Source organism: Microtus ochrogaster, chromosome 16 (genome assembly GCF_000317375.1).
Source record: "Microtus ochrogaster isolate Prairie Vole_2 chromosome 16, MicOch1.0, whole genome shotgun sequence".
In the NCBI taxonomy this organism is placed as follows: Eukaryota; Metazoa; Chordata; class Mammalia; order Rodentia; family Cricetidae; genus Microtus; species Microtus ochrogaster.
The window spans coordinates 30,509,626-30,525,144 of NC_022018.1; the positions used below are offsets into that span (position 1 = coordinate 30,509,626).

The 15,519-nt window shown below is 43.1% G+C and overlaps 1 protein-coding gene across 1 annotated transcript in view; it reads left to right on the forward strand.

Annotated features, from left to right (window-relative positions):
* The window catches only part of Slc17a2 (solute carrier family 17 member 2), a 21,850-nt gene extending 18,852 nt beyond the window's left edge, over positions 1 to 2,998 (forward strand). Inside the window, exon 13 of the mRNA XM_005354956.1 lies at positions 2,471 to 2,998. The gene's annotated coding sequence lies outside the window, so the exon portion shown is untranslated. The remainder of the gene's footprint in view (positions 1 to 2,470) is intronic.
* The last annotated feature ends 12,521 nt before the right edge of the window (positions 2,999 to 15,519 follow it).

Here is a 15,519-nt window from a genome sequence, read left to right on the forward strand (position 1 = left end):
GGTATGTGTAATATATATGTGTGTGTGTGTGGTATGTGTAATATATATATATGTGTGTGTGTGTGGTATGTGTAATATATATGTGTGTGTGTGTGTGTGTGTGGTATGTGTAATATATATATGTGTGTGTGTGTGTGTGGTATGTGTAATATATATATGTGTGTGTGTGTGTGTGTGTGTGTGGTCTGAGGATTAAATGGAGAAGGGAACAGAAGGGGCAAATAAGAGGAGATAAGGCGAAGGACAACTAAAACTAAGGGCTATTTGCTATTTGAGGAGTCATATGCCACATGGAAGCCTTTACTATAATAGAAGCTTCTTAAAATAAAAACATACATGGAATAAAGAACTCTAAATGGAATCACCAAGAAGCTTCCTCCTGCATCAGATGGGAACAAATACAGAGACCTACAACTGGACAAGGTCCAAAAAGTGGGAACACTCAGTCTAAATGGGATATCTCATTCAAATCCCTCCCCTCTGGGCCCAGGAACTTGAAAAGGAGGTGGAAAAAGCATAAGACCCAGTGTGGGTGGAAGATACCAAGGAGTCAAGGCCTTCTAGACCCAACAGAGGTGACGCACATATGAGCTTACAGTGATTATGGAAGCATCCACAGGGCCTGCACATAGACAGTATATCCCTCTGAGCCAGATGGGGTACCAGTGCAGAGAAGGGGAGTGCACACAAGCCCGCATCCTTATCCCAGAAGCTTTCTCCAGCAGACAGCCATTCACAAGGGAAACATTTGCTTTCTCTAACGAAGTCGCACAGGGTATAGAAATCATACTTGAGGTCAAGGCCTCATGCCCTGCCATAGATGGCCAACACAAAACCAAACCAATAGTATTGTTTAAGGATTTTTTTTCTCATAATGAGTTTTCTGTGCTTTTAATATTTTTTAAATGTTACAGATCTTTGGCTTGTCCATTGTAGTTTCTGTTTTCACAGGAGTTCCATGTGTGTGAATGCATATCTCTGCATCTGTGTGTGTTTCTTGTGTGTTTTTCTTTGGCTTTTTTTCTTTTTTGTTTATATGTTTGCTTTGTCCTATTCTGATTAGTTTGTTTTGGTTTTTTTTTTTTGTTTGATTGTTTTCTTTGTTTTCTAATAAGAGAAAACAGGTGTGGGTTTTGGTGGGTGGAAAGGTAGGTTAAGATACATAGTCTCCCTCTGTAGCCCAAACTATTGAACTCGTTCATGCTCCTCTCTCTTCTCCTGGTCCTCACTCTCCTGAGTGCCAGGAGGGCAGGATATGCTCACAGGTCTGGCTGTTCAGTTGCTTTTCAGAAACCAGGAAAAGTGGAGGTTACAGGAAGCTGTAACAGGAAGGTTACAGAAGCTCAGTTGAGGCTTCTCGGGAACCACTAGCAGCTTTTGGTTTTGCTTTGATACAGAATCTCTCATTGCACGAGCAATCACAAAGTAGAACAGCCAGAGATCTGAAAGTTCCTGCTTCCCTAGCACAGGGCCTAGGGGCACATGTCACGATGCTCAGCAGCTTTTATCTGGCTTCTAGAGAATCTAAGTCTCAATGCTTGCCCAGCTATGGCTTTACTTTCTCTCCAGCTGCCCTGCCTCTTTTGATGTGCGACTCCAGCTCCAGAAAGCACCATCCAGTGGTTTTTTTGTGTGTGGGGGAGGGGTGGACTGGGTTTCTCTGTAGCTTTGGAGCCTATCCTGGAACGAGCTCTTGTAAACCAGGCTGGCCTCAAACTCACAGAGATCCACCTACCTCTGTCTCCTGAGTGCTAGGATTAAAGGTGTGCACCACCACTACCTGGCTAGCACCATCCAATCTTAACCGTAAATTTTCTTCAGTGGTCCAGCTCTATGGAGCCACGTAACCCTACCACCTAGGGGACTATCAGAAAACAAAAGAATATATGTCATGAATGTAAGGAGAAAGACACAGAGGGCCAGAAGAAAGGTTGAATGCCGCAAAGATCGATGTACGGCATTGTCACCTATAACTCCACTGTCACTCTGGCATGTGAAAATTCTTATTCGTGAATAACTGTTTAGACAATTCAGAACTTGGCACATGGAATTTGTGTAGACAGTGAATCTTTGGCCTCACACTCAGAGAAATGAATTAAAACATGTCCAAGAGGCGCAGGGTGCTGACAGACTATTTCTTATAACCCTGGTACAATGAAACCAAGAAACTTTTTCCTCTTGAGCCCATATGATCCTATTCATTTATTTCCCTGAAGCTGTTACCAAGCTTTGCACTGGCTTCCTTTTGGTCAGAACCTCCATGCCCCATTGTGTATGCATGACACACAGAATAGAGCGTATGGTCAACTCCTGCTTCTTTTTCCGGTTGCTCCATTTCTAGAGTTAAGAAAATACCAGCTGATCTATCCCAAGGTTTCAGTAAACACAGTAAGGGCTTTTGGAAAGGGGTGTTCTTAGTGACATTGTCTCTCTACCTGCATCCACTAAGCCTGGTTCTTTTGGTTTCCAGGTGAGCGCTGCCTGGGAGGGAGCCCCACACCTTTAGAAAGCCCTGTGGATTTGGCTGGCTTCTTTACTGTTGAATGCTCCACACTGGACTTTCTCCACTACCACCTGGTTTGTTTTCTCTTGGGGACTTGGCACTGATTCTGACATGACTGCTAACTCAGCAATCCACGGTCATTGCCCTGTTGCCTCATGGGTAGGATGTCATCATGCCTGCCATCCTCCCACCTCCTTTAGACTTGGATATTAACATTATTCCAGTCCTTGTGACTTTCTCCCTTCATGTCCTGTTGGTGCCCCTGTAACTCCTGCATGTGGACTTTTTTCTACTTGTGCTTGTCCATACGTCCAGAAGAATCTGCAAACCTAACTGCTTTGTGAGTTTTGAACCAGAGGACCTTTCCCTCTAACCACAATGTTCAGCCCCCATCACCAAGCTCTATCACCCCATCACTCTATCATGCATATTTTCTGTCATTCTTGTTTTTTTACCTGGAAATTTGTAAGAAAACATTTGGTCCCTGATGTGGGATTCCCCTCTGTATGCTGTGAATATGCTTTATTACCATTGGCTAATAAAGAAGCTGATTTTGGCCTATGGCAGGGCAGAATAAAGCCAGACAGAAAATCCAAACAGAAATATAGATATAGATATCGATATAGATATATGTAGAGGAGTCAGAGAGATTCCATGTAGCTGCCAAAGGAGAGAGACAACAGAATCTTACCAATAGGCCACAGCCATGATTAATGGATTAATTTAAGATGTAAGAGCTATCTAGGAATGCACCTAAGCTATTGGCCAAACAGTGTTGTAATAAATATAGTTTCTGCGAGATTATTGGGGTCTGGGCATCTAGGAAACTAACGAGTTGTCTCCTTTTACAAAATAGCACCCAGCATCTGCATCATGAAACCATATAAGACCTAAAAAAAAGCTTAAGAAAAAAAGAAGGTTTCTAAACCCACAAAAAAAATGGAAGTCAAATGGAGCTTCTTGGTAGCCGAAGATTTTTAGATAGGTTCTGTTTGCTGTCAGTGAGCAGAAGCACAGCTACTTTAAGACAGGGCTTCCTAATTCAGCATTAGCAACAAAAATTGCATGGATTCTTTGGGAGACAACTTCCTGGTTCATGCTGGTGCAGTTACAGAGCAGTGAGCAGGGGTGCTGTGACTCCTTTAAAAGAGGTCTTCCTGATTTAGCATTAGCAGCAAAACCCCACACAGTTTTGAAATGGTGGCTTCCTGGTTTGTGCTAGTTGCACAATCAGCTCTGGCTTTTTCAGGAGGCCAAGCACTTAAATGGGGTCTGTGAGCAGCATGTTACAAATTGCTTAATGGTAACATAGACCTGCTGTGACTCTGGAGTTGGGGCAATGTGTGTGACTCTCAGAGGCAGTGAACATGCCTCCACCATATTGGACTGGGCAGAGCCAACAGACAGGGCCTCAGAGCTGGTTTTACTCTCACCCGCTTAGCATTTAAAAGACAAAAAGCTCTCTGATCAAATAGTAATTGCAGATATACATGCAATAAAGACAAATTCAGATGAAAAAGACCTCTCAATGGGTCACAGTGTTGGATAAATGTATGTAGGCATGGGAGAGAGAACAAAGATTGTAGATAGTTATAAAAAGAAGTAAAGTCTTTAAAGAGACAGTAAAAGTAATATAAAAGAGTACAGAGAGTCATAGATTAAAGGAGTAAAGAAAAATAAGCCACATAAATTAAATATGTAAAATACAAAGAGAGTCTGGATTCTGTATATTATTGTGTTTTCTTTTAATTTTTTGACTATGAATGAGCTAAGTACAAAGAGACATTTCATTGTATGGGCTGCTAAGCTAAACCAACATTCATATTTTAAAGGCTCTTGACTTCAAAATTTGGGTTTAAGAATATGTTGCTTTGGAAAAGAGGTTGTTCTTTTGTTTCTATAGAAGATGAGAACCTGTGGATTCCTTCCAGGCTAAAATGATTTGATCACACAAGACCCCCTGAAGCAATGGCCCACACAGTCCAACATCCATGACAACTTAAGGACTACTGGCTGAGATGGACCTCCCACACAGTATACCCCATTAAAGATCTGATTAAAATGTTTTAAGAACTTAGACTTTTTATGACAATGAGACTCATCTGCTCCTGCAAGCACCAATCTACTTCAAGAGGATGATGGGCACCAAAGAGGCTCCTTATGAAGTTTGTTAGCCATTTGGGAAAGAAACTGCTCTTGTCTGGACTGCTTGATGGTATGCTGTATGAATTAGACATGTAGGACCCACAGAGAAATGACGCTAAACTTGCCTAAAGGTGAGACCATCCTTTGGGGTTCCTGTTGCATGAGAGAACTGCCAGACGTTCTGCAGGATGCAGATGAAAGCAACTGATCCACTTTGCTAGTACAGGCATAAGAGATCTTCAAATTTCCTGCTTCATGCAAAATCCTGCCAGATACTGTAGGCCTGTAGGTTTAATGTGGATGCTGAAATGTTACAGAAGAACTTTGGGTGACTGTCCAGGCAGCAAGATGTCTCTGTCACTGCCAGCAAACATCCCATCCGAAAAAAAAATGCAGCTACCAAGAAGCTGCACCAAATTCTATTTTGTGTGTGTGTGTCTAGAATTCCTTTTTAAGCTCTCTCAGGTTTTATGTGAATGTAGTCAGCCCCACATTGGACACTAATTTGTAGGCAAAGGTTGTTTGTTTGTTCCTGGATGCCCAGACCTGAAATAATCACTAATCACACAGCAACTATATTAATTACAACACTGCTTAGCCAATTCCTTAGTCATATTGATAACTAGCTCTTATAACTTAAATTAACCCATTTCAATTATTTTGTATTCTCCCACAAGGTTCATGGTTTACAGGTAAGGTTCCGTATCTTTCTCCTTTGACGGCTACATGGGATCTCCCTGACTCTGCCTACTCTCTCGCTATATCTCTTCCAGCCTGACCATATTCTGCCCTGTCATAGGCCCAGGCAGTTTCTTTATTTATATACAGAAGGACTTCCCACACCACCTATATACTTTATGTAGCAGATTGGCTCTGTCACAACACCCAAGCAACTGACCAGGTCTGCACATGAACAAACCACATCTACTTTGCACTCCCAAGAGCGGGATGCCCTGTGTTGCACCCTGGAGCAGAAGGGGCAGGCTTGTGAGGAACTTTCCAAGCTCATGTACCATCAGTCTGACATGTAGACAAAAGGTGTCTGTACTGTGGAAGCTCCTACGGAGAAATGTGTCCCTACCACCCGCATTTTCAGGGAAAGAGATGGCTTTCTTGCTTCACTCTGGTTAGGTTACCTTCTCAGTTGCTCATGAACCTACTCATGCCTTTTACCATAGGAAGTCTCGGTTCTTCCTAAGATGCAAACCAAACAGGGATGTAGCATCCAATTGATCCTGATTTGATTTGTTTTCTATAAAAGCAGTGAAATATGCCATGAACTGAAAGTTTGTATTCTCCTTACACATCCACGCGACAATCTGAGACCCCAAAACATCTGGGCTAGAGTTCTAATCCTGAAAATGCATAGTACAGTCCTAACCTCAAAACATCTATGCCGCCATCCTCGTCCCCACATATTCGTGCAGTAATCCTAACCCCAGAACAACCAAGCTACAGTCTAAATCCTTAAGACGTCCACGGTATATTCCTAACCCAGAAGACATCCCTGTAATGATCCCAATCCCCAAATATTCATGCCATGGTGCTAATCCCCTAAAACATCAACGCTATAATCCGAATCCGCCCAAATGATAATATCAGGCACCTGACCATTGGGAGAAATTTGAGCCATGAAAGCAAAACCTGTGAGCAGGTAAAAGATGGGCGTATAAGACACAGGTGGTCTGGCAATGTGGCTCCGTTGGTGGAGGGCTTGTCTGGTGCATGTCTGGCAATGTGGCTCCATTGGCGGAGGGCTTGTCTGGTGCACGTCTGGCAATGTGGCTCCGTTGGCGGAGGGCTTGTCTGGAGGAGTTTGAGTCTCAGGACCACATAAACCAGGTGGGTGCTTCAGGCCTGTTGTCCCAGCACATGGGAGGTAGAGGGAGGAGGTTCAGGACTCTAAAAGTCACCCCCCCTCCCGGCTTCGTGAAGAGTCGAAAACACAAGACCCTGAGACAACAACAAAAAAGAATTAATTGGAAGATTTGCAGCCAATAAAGTGCAAGCAGAAAGGCCCATTACTTAGGACTCGATCTTTAAACTAAGGTGGGAGCCAGGCATGGTGGTCCAAGTTTATAAATTCTGACGGTGGAGAGCAGAAAGATCTCAGGAGAACATGCCTTTAGAAAAAAAGAAAAGAAAGAAAGAAAAGAAAAACAAATATCTTTGGAATGTGATATTTGAATCCTGAAGAATGGGACTCTTTGAGCGTATACATGTGACTGACTGCACAGTTAGCCAGGAGAGCACCGTAGATCCTTGTGTTCAAATGGAGTCTCAAAAACTAATGCTAACATCTCACTTAAACAACAGAAAAAGCAAGGTGTTGGACAATGTTTTGTTTGTTTGGTTGGTTAGTTTTGTTTGTTTGGTTTGTTTTTTTGCTGGGATGCAGTCAATTAAAAAAAAAAACTGATTGCAAGTTTCAGCTTCAACAGTAGAGGGTGCTATGCGGATAGGCGCGCCAGGATTTTGATCCGATCTTCTAAGGTCTGCAGTTCCCGATGATCGGGTTGCACAGGCTCCTCTGCAAAGGCAACTACTGTGGTGCCTGTGCCCCAGTGTGCCTGGCGGTGGTGCTGGAGTGCGGAAACCGAGAGCCACTGCAAGATAGTAAAGCCCAACTATGGACCCACTTTTTAGGAAGAGTGGCTCTCAAGACCCCCGGGGGGCCAACCAGAGGTTCACAGACACTGTGACACAGGACTTCACATCCCCACGCCCTATCCATTCCTGTCAGTAGTTACCATGACAGCCTCTTTGCTTGGTCTGTTTTCTGCAGCCCTAAGCACTTGTATTATCCTAAAACTTTAACACTGTATTTTCATGCAAACTGGGGTTTTGTGGAAGACAGTTTGGTGCGGCTTAAAGCACTTTAAGGCTTAGACTCTTAATACTGGCAGTCAAGTTACAACAAACATTTTTTTTTAAAAAAAAAAAAAGCTTAATTATAGTTCTTTTTTCAAGTCTAAAAGATATGTCTAACATTTTGCCTTCAATGTGTTGAGACATTACTCGGCCTTTAAATGATTTAATGTAAGTTGGTATTTGCACCAATTAGCTGTCAGTTCCCTCTAAGACTTTGTCCAGGTGAATGAACAGGTGTGTTTTCTAGAATTCAAAAAAAAAAAATTGGAAACAATTTTTACTGGGTAGGATGAACAGTAGTCTATTCCCTTATCTTTTAACTTAAAAATCACAGAGATCCACCTGCCTGCCTCTGCCTCCCTCTTATGTGCTAGGTTAAATGCTCGGGACACCATGCCTGGCCTGTTTATCCATTTAGAACATTCTTTAGGAGGCACTGCATTTATGAGAGTGGCAACTTACAGTTTTAAGTGCACTGTGATAGGAGAGCAGCCAGTTGGAAGACTTGACTGCACCATAGCCAAGCCATTGATTCAAGAAGCGAAGGGCATTCTGAGCCCAGTCAATAGGAGCCTGCCCTGGGATTTCTCAGACTTAGAACTTGCTCAAGTTCTCCCCTTTGTGAAAAATGAGATTTCAGAAGTGGCAGCAGATCTGTTTACATTCTCTTGGGAATGACGGGAAGTAGAAGCAGACGGTAAAAATGTGAGTCTGGAGACTTGACACTGTGTTGGGAGAGGAGATTTAGCCCTCATTTTCTGGGGCATGTTTATCTGTGTTGTCTATCCTTCTGTGCTCTTTCAGCCTCCCCATTTCCACCTTTGCTCTCCTAAAGACATTGGCATCAACCTGTATGTCTTTAAGATTGGCCTAAGTGAGACAAGTGAGAAATGAAGAAAGCACAGACACACACAGAAAGCCTGGGGTCTCTGAGAGAAATGTATCCGCAGCTCTGAAACTCAGCATGTTTCTTACATACAGTTGAAGGAGAGGGTGATGAGCTGATCTTGGTAGGATCTCTAGGGAGCAATCCCCACTACAGTTACCAGGGAGGGGAAAGTTGAGGCTGTTACTTTCTACACACCCTGTTTTAGAGCTAAAGATTGACTGTTCATCACCATCAGGACCTGAACCAGGGGAAGGGCTTACCATTCCCCCATGGATAAGGCGTGAGCATTCACATGTGTCTGAGTCACGGGGTCCTTGACATGCCCAAGTTCATGTCATGAATGCTCATTTATGTATGTGTATGCTCACTCCCCAAAACATCTGGATTTCTATCATTGATAAGCACAGATCTGACAAGGAGAAGCCACACCTAATAAGGACAATAAAAACATAACTTTGCAGTGTAGAGGCCAGTAAACATGTCTGACCCCTAGTTCTTCCTACTGGCTGACCTCAACAGAGGTCAAGGATACCCTTTGTCCTGATTTAGCAGTAAGGAAGAAGAAGGGAACCTGGATAGATAAGGCAAGAATGAACACATACTGATCCAAACTGAGACCTTTAATACAAATACTGGAACTGGAAAGGAACAAAGCCAATCCCGAGACAAACTTCTCGTCTTCGTGAAGATAGCATAGAGCAAAGATGAAGACAAGAAGTAGGAGAAGGAAGAGGCAAAGAAAAATAATGGGGAGGGATGGAGAGGGAGGAGGAAGTAGAGGAGGAATAAGGAGGAAGTAGAGAAGGAAGTAAAGAAGAAAGGAGGAAGTAGAGGAGGAATAAATGGTAATACACACGTTTAATCTCAGTGCTAGGGAAGCAGAGGCAGGCAGATCTGTGTGGGTTCAAGGCCAGCCTCAACTGCTAGAGTGTTTCAGCCCTGTCTCTCCCAAAAATTTAGATGAGAAGGGGGGTGGGTGGTTAGGGAATGAAGAGATGAATTATCCTTTGCATTTTTCTTTAAGTACTGAACTAAAATCTACCTATGTTTTAAGAGATTCACACTGGGACTAATAAAAGTGTTTCGTGGTCTGGGGAGAAAGCTCTGGAGATAAAATCTTTGCTGTGCAAGCATGAGGACCTGAAACTTGGGTGAAAATTGAAGGCATAGTGTTCAGTGTTTGTAATCCCAGCACTGGAAAGGATGAGACAAATGAATCCCTGAGGTTGGCTGTCGACCAACGTAGCCTAGTGGGCAAGTTCCAGGCCAGGGAGAAGCCTTGTCTCACAAACAAGGTGGACAATGTATCCTGGGTAGTTTTATGTCAACTTGACACAAGCTAGAGTCTTTTAGGAAGAAAGAATATCAACTGAAAAACTGCCACCAGACTGCAGAGATGACTTAGTGTTGCAAGGGACAAGTCCAAGCAGGTAGCCTCTGAGGAAGGGGCAGTCAATGGCATAGGTTCCACATATAAAACAAAAGCTGACTTCTTTACTGAGGGGATTGGGCAGGCCTCTTACACCCCTTCCCGGGATCCAGGGGTGCTGCCTATCTGGAATGCTGTGTTGTCTTTCTCTCATTGGCCCAGGTTGTCATGACATTAGCGGTCTCCAGGCCTTGCAGCAGACTTCTGGTTGGCTCATAGGGAAGTTTCTAATGCTTATGCTCCACTTACCCCAGCAGACTGTTAGCCTCCTGCAGTGAAGAGCACTGTTGCTCTTCCTGAGGATCCTGCTTCAATCCCTAGCCCTGGAACTCCATTTCCAGGGGACCTGGACTCTGCAGGCATTGGATTTGCAGCACATGCTGTATAGACATACATGCAGGCAATGCACTCATTTACATAAAATAAATAAATTTACAAAAGGAGAAAAAAAGTGCCTCCATAAGATTTGCCTGTAGGTAAGTCTGTAGTGCATTTTCTCAATTATTGATTGATGTGGGAGGGCCCAGCTCACTATGGGCAGTGCCACCCTTGGGCAGATAGTTCCAGGATGCTATGAGAAAGCAAGCTGAGGAAGTACCATGGGAACAAGACAGTAGGGTTCAGTTCCTGCCTCCAGGTTCCTGCCATGCCTGAGTTCCTGCCCCGACTTCTGTCAGTGATAGCCTATTATTACCTAGAAATATATCAAAATAAACCCTCCAGGTTACTTTTGGTAATGATGTTTTATCACAGTAATAGAAACCCTAACTCAGATACATTGTTTGAAGAATAGAATTCAAGATTGATCTCTGGCCTACACACACACACACACACACACACACACACACACCACACCACACCTGCACACACGTGTTCTAAAAATAAGAGCAGAGTATCCCCAATTCAATATGCTAACATCTTTTTCACTCCATCCAGCAGCACAGACCACTTTTACCCTCTTCTCTCAAGGCATGCCTTTAGTGTCAGGAAAATCACTAACTCACACCTAAGTTTTAGATGACCTCTAAGTTGTAGAATATATGCATCTATTCAGCAGCTCGGGCTCCCAAAATCAATGAACAAGGTCAACTCAATAGCATCAAGAATAGAATACCAAAATTAACAGAAAGAGTATGCCCACAAATGAAAAAAAAACATTAATATAAATTCTTCAATTTATGAATTCTGTCAGGAGAGATGACACACACCATCAATTCTAGCACTTGAGTGGCAGAGACAGACAGACTTCTGTGAATTTGAGGCCAGCCTGGTCTACAGCTGGTGCCACAGAATGAGACCCTGTCTCGAAAAAGCAAAAAAAAAAAAAAAAAAAAAAAAAAAACGAATAATTTAACTTATGAACACCATCAAAAATACTTATTGATATGCTTAAAACACATAGGTTCTTTATACATATGTACACACAGGCAACACTAATTGAATTCATTAGGATATAAAAACAAGAAAAAGACATGATATTGGGAGGGGGACATGCTGGGGGGAGGTCCAGGGGGAGCTGGAAGTGGGAAATGATTAGTGAATATGCCTGTCTTGCACTGTATGCATGAATAAATTTCTCAAAGGAGGAATGGAGGAAAGGAAGAGAGAGGAGGTGGTATTTGACTGTTATGAAATCTTTCTACATTGCACATACCAACTTGGTTTTGTTCACAGTTCTATCTGGAAACACTTAGTGGCTCCACCTATAAGTGCACCCCTAATGTTGTTTATATCATCTCTAAAGAGTGTATTTGTCACAAGTGGTTTTCTTTTCTGTTCTGTGTCCATTCTCTCCAATACTGTGTGGTTTTACAGCTTTAGCTGAAAGTTCCTTGGTCACTGGCATCCTTTGCCTTGAAACTGTAAAGCACACCAGAAGACGGCAAGTTTAAAGAGAGGCGTGGCGTCCTTTCTGTGTGGAAATCCAGCACAAGATTGAACATGTGTGCATAAGAGAAAATGCAAACAGCATTTTGCTCAGTTGATAGGAAGCAAAATAGCAAGATAGCTTCCCACTATGAGCAGTCTGGCAACCAGCAAATGACCAGATGATGTTAGGTTTGTGACCCATGTCCATGACCCAATTCGTCATGAAGAACAAGAGGCAAAATAAGAGTTTAACTTGACCACTGAGACAAGAGCATTTGCCAGAATCTTAACAAGGATGTAGGTGCTGAGTAAAGATGACACAGCATTTGGATTTGTGGCTTAAATTCAAAAGTTCCAGGGAATGTCCACTGTCATTGAGCTAAGCCTCTGTGTCAAGCTACAAATTGCTTGGTATGGTTGGATCATCTGAGCATGACTGGACTTGGTGACGTTTAGGTAGAGAGTGCACAGGAACTGTCCTTCCTCTGTCAGGGCTTGGCCTGGTGCTCTAGACTGGAGATAACAGGTTTTGTGGTTGCCTTAACTGTGTACTGACATCCTCTGAAATATTGAACAGAACTGGAGCCAGCATCCTGATGAGCTGTCGTATGTCATTATTAAGGGCAATTGTTCACAAACTTAGGGAGACCACTCTGACTACTCAAGTAAAAGGGGGAAATATGCAGTCTATTTGCTCTGAAGAGTCTCATACCACCACAAAGCAATTTCAGGGTCACCCAAGAGGAAAATATGTAATTTTTCAAAGGTCAGTATAACAATCTAAGTCAAGGAAATATTTCAATATACACTCAAGTATTTGAAAACTAACTGTAGAGATGAGGCAAAGTTGGATATTTTTCAACATAGAAACATCTTGAGTCTCTTTTTGAAGTTAAACCAAGTAGAATGTTAAGCTCACATGGTTAAAATACACGAACATTTTAAAGTAAGGTTAAATATTAAATTATGAGACTCAGCCACATATTCCAGCTTGGTTAGCGTTAGAAACCCTTACATTCTAAAGTTGTTGATTATTTATCCCAGAGTACAGAGTTCTTGAAAAATGACTCAGGGAAAAATATTTTCCACAGGAGGTGAAACTTGTAAGATTCCACAATGAACTCAGACTGTTGGGTGCTGGAATTGTGCATTTCCCAGGGAGCAGACCACCAAAGTCTATAAACCAGAAGCAACTGTATTAAAAGCACCCTGGATGGGGAAACAGACAGACAAAAACGCTGCTAACTAGTTCGGGCCGTAAAGAGATATTTGACTTTGTGACCCTGAGAAGGAGCTACAAGTGTCTTTTTACAGTCAAAGGTTATGTCCAAGGCAGAGAGTATATATTGGGATTTACAGTGTCTGGGGCGTCTCGGCGTCTTGGGAGTGCCAACTTGAGTTAGGGGTTTTACAGCCTCTGATTACAGGGCTTTAGTTTGAAATGTTTATATAGCCTGGGTCTGTTCTAATGTTGCTTTCCTGTATCTGGGAGAATGTAGAACAAAGGGTCAGGTAGCTTGTTTTAAAGCCATTATCAGGCTATAAGCATATAATTTTTTATATTTCTGGGCTCTTCGAGACCTTTCTATACTTACAGTTCAGACGCACATATGGAATACGTCTGTACTTCTTTCTTTTGTAGAGAAAAGAAACACTCAAGAAAACTCTCATTTCCCAAGACACAGACCTTTTGAATTATTGATCTCAGGGACAGATCCAGCAGCTCCAAGTCTTCAGTCAACAGCTCCCATTACTGAGAAGTGGTTTGTCCCCTTACCATGCTTACAGTCAACACAAAATCAAAAGGATCTGTCCAGATTACAAAGTAGGACAAGACTTAGAGTCACAGTGGAGATGAACCACCAGAGGAACTTAGTGCATACAGAGCCCAGACTGTTTTCTGTAGCGGAGCCTGACATCCACACTCAATGTGAGTCATAAACCGAGGGGCCTCCGGAAAGCCGAACACTCTACCTACAGAGTAAAGGGGGCTTGAAGCATCGCCTCACATGAGAGTTGAGGAGAAACGCCCTCTTCACCAGCTTGGAAAGCAATGAGGATGGTTTATACTTTCAAGGAACTGGCAGGAGTCAACCAGAGAAACGAGCCAGCTTGACTTCTGATGTGCTGCTGCGGGTGTTCCAAACCCATCCTCTGTGTTGGAAATCAGTGTTGGGGCACCACCGAAAGCAAGACATAGATCTCCCATATGATCCAGCTGTAAGACTTTCTGGGGATATCTGAAGGGGCTCTATATTCTACTATAGATCCACTTGCTCATCCACATTCATTGCTGCTCTGTTAACAGTAGCGCAGAAATGAAAAGAGCCTAGATGGCCATCAACTAATCCATGCATAATAATATGATGCATATACCCAGTAGAATATTGTTTGCTGGAAAGCCACTCCAGCGAGGTTCAGGTCCCAATGAGGCTGTGTGAAGTCCGAGGAGTGGGAAGTGGGGAGAGGGGGAGACTGGCAGAATGTGAGGGTGAATAAGGATGGATGACCATGCATTAATTGAAAAAAGGTAACAACTTTTTACATTCAACAGTTTAGCCATAAGCAAGGCTGATAGCAGGCGCAGTGATTCAGGGACAAAAGTGGCCATTAACTTCATTATAGCATTTTTTCCTGAGACAAAAGCGCTAAGTTCAGCAAGTATGGAAATGTCTATTGCTCTCAAAGGCTCAGTAGCTCTACCAGGAGCCCTTGTACATCAATGCAAGGGCCATAAGTTCCTCCTGCCTGGAATAAAGAGAACCAGTGTTTTTAGCAAGCAGGAACTTTCCTCAAGGTCCTGCGGGAATGGAAGCCCTTGTCCAAATGTCTGACCTTGGGAAAAAGGACTTCCTCTGGGGACCACACTTGACTACAGGTTAAGAGCCATTTTCCTTCCTCAAGGGGCACGATGCTGTGTTCTGTAGTTGTGTTCCTTTGTGTCTTAGTCTTATTCTACTGGGCCTATTTCCCTCATACGCTCCCCTAAAGAAAGTCTTCTTTTTCCAGGACACCATACCCTTCTGATTCCTCTGCACTTATTAAATGAACTCTTGCCCTAATGGCCTCACGCCCTGGGTCTGGATTGTACCCTTCATCCTTGGAGTCAGGTGTGCCAGTTAGTAAATCTCTAACTTTCCTATTCGTGGTGTAATCCGGAGCACACCACAGGGAATCTTGTATGCAGACACATCACACTATATGGTTCCTCAGTGGGGTTTTTTTTTTTTTGCAAGAATTGTCTACAGAGGTATTTTCAGCTTTCAAAGTCCACACAAAATTTCCCAAAGGAAAAGGCATAAGGGAAGTCTCAAAACATACAGTGGGAATCACGAAAAGTCAACGTGTAAGGGTGCTGGAGAATTGCGATCCCAGAAGTCAAAATGCTGGAACTGTGTCAAGCAGCCATGGTCAGTGTGTGGTCCATGCCAATTATCGAACTAGAAAGAAAATAAAGCTATGAAATTAGAATATTAGCACATTTCTCAACCCTCATTAGAGAAGCTTCTTTTTACAGTATAAGGTGATTAACACAGGGACCCCCAACTGGTTGACATGTAGGCAATAAGAGACTGGTGTGCTCAGTTTTAAATGGTATCTCACTCCCTTGAACACAAGGCCCAGGGGGCATTGGAGAAGGGGCACAAAGAACGTAAGAGCCAGAGGTGGACATCTGCAACAAAACCATACTTGCCAAACACACAGTGCAGTTGTACACATGAGCTCACAGCATCTGTGACTGAAAACACAGACCTGAACAAGATCAAGCCAGCCGAAATACCACCATGATCAGGGAAGGAGCCCATGAAGCCC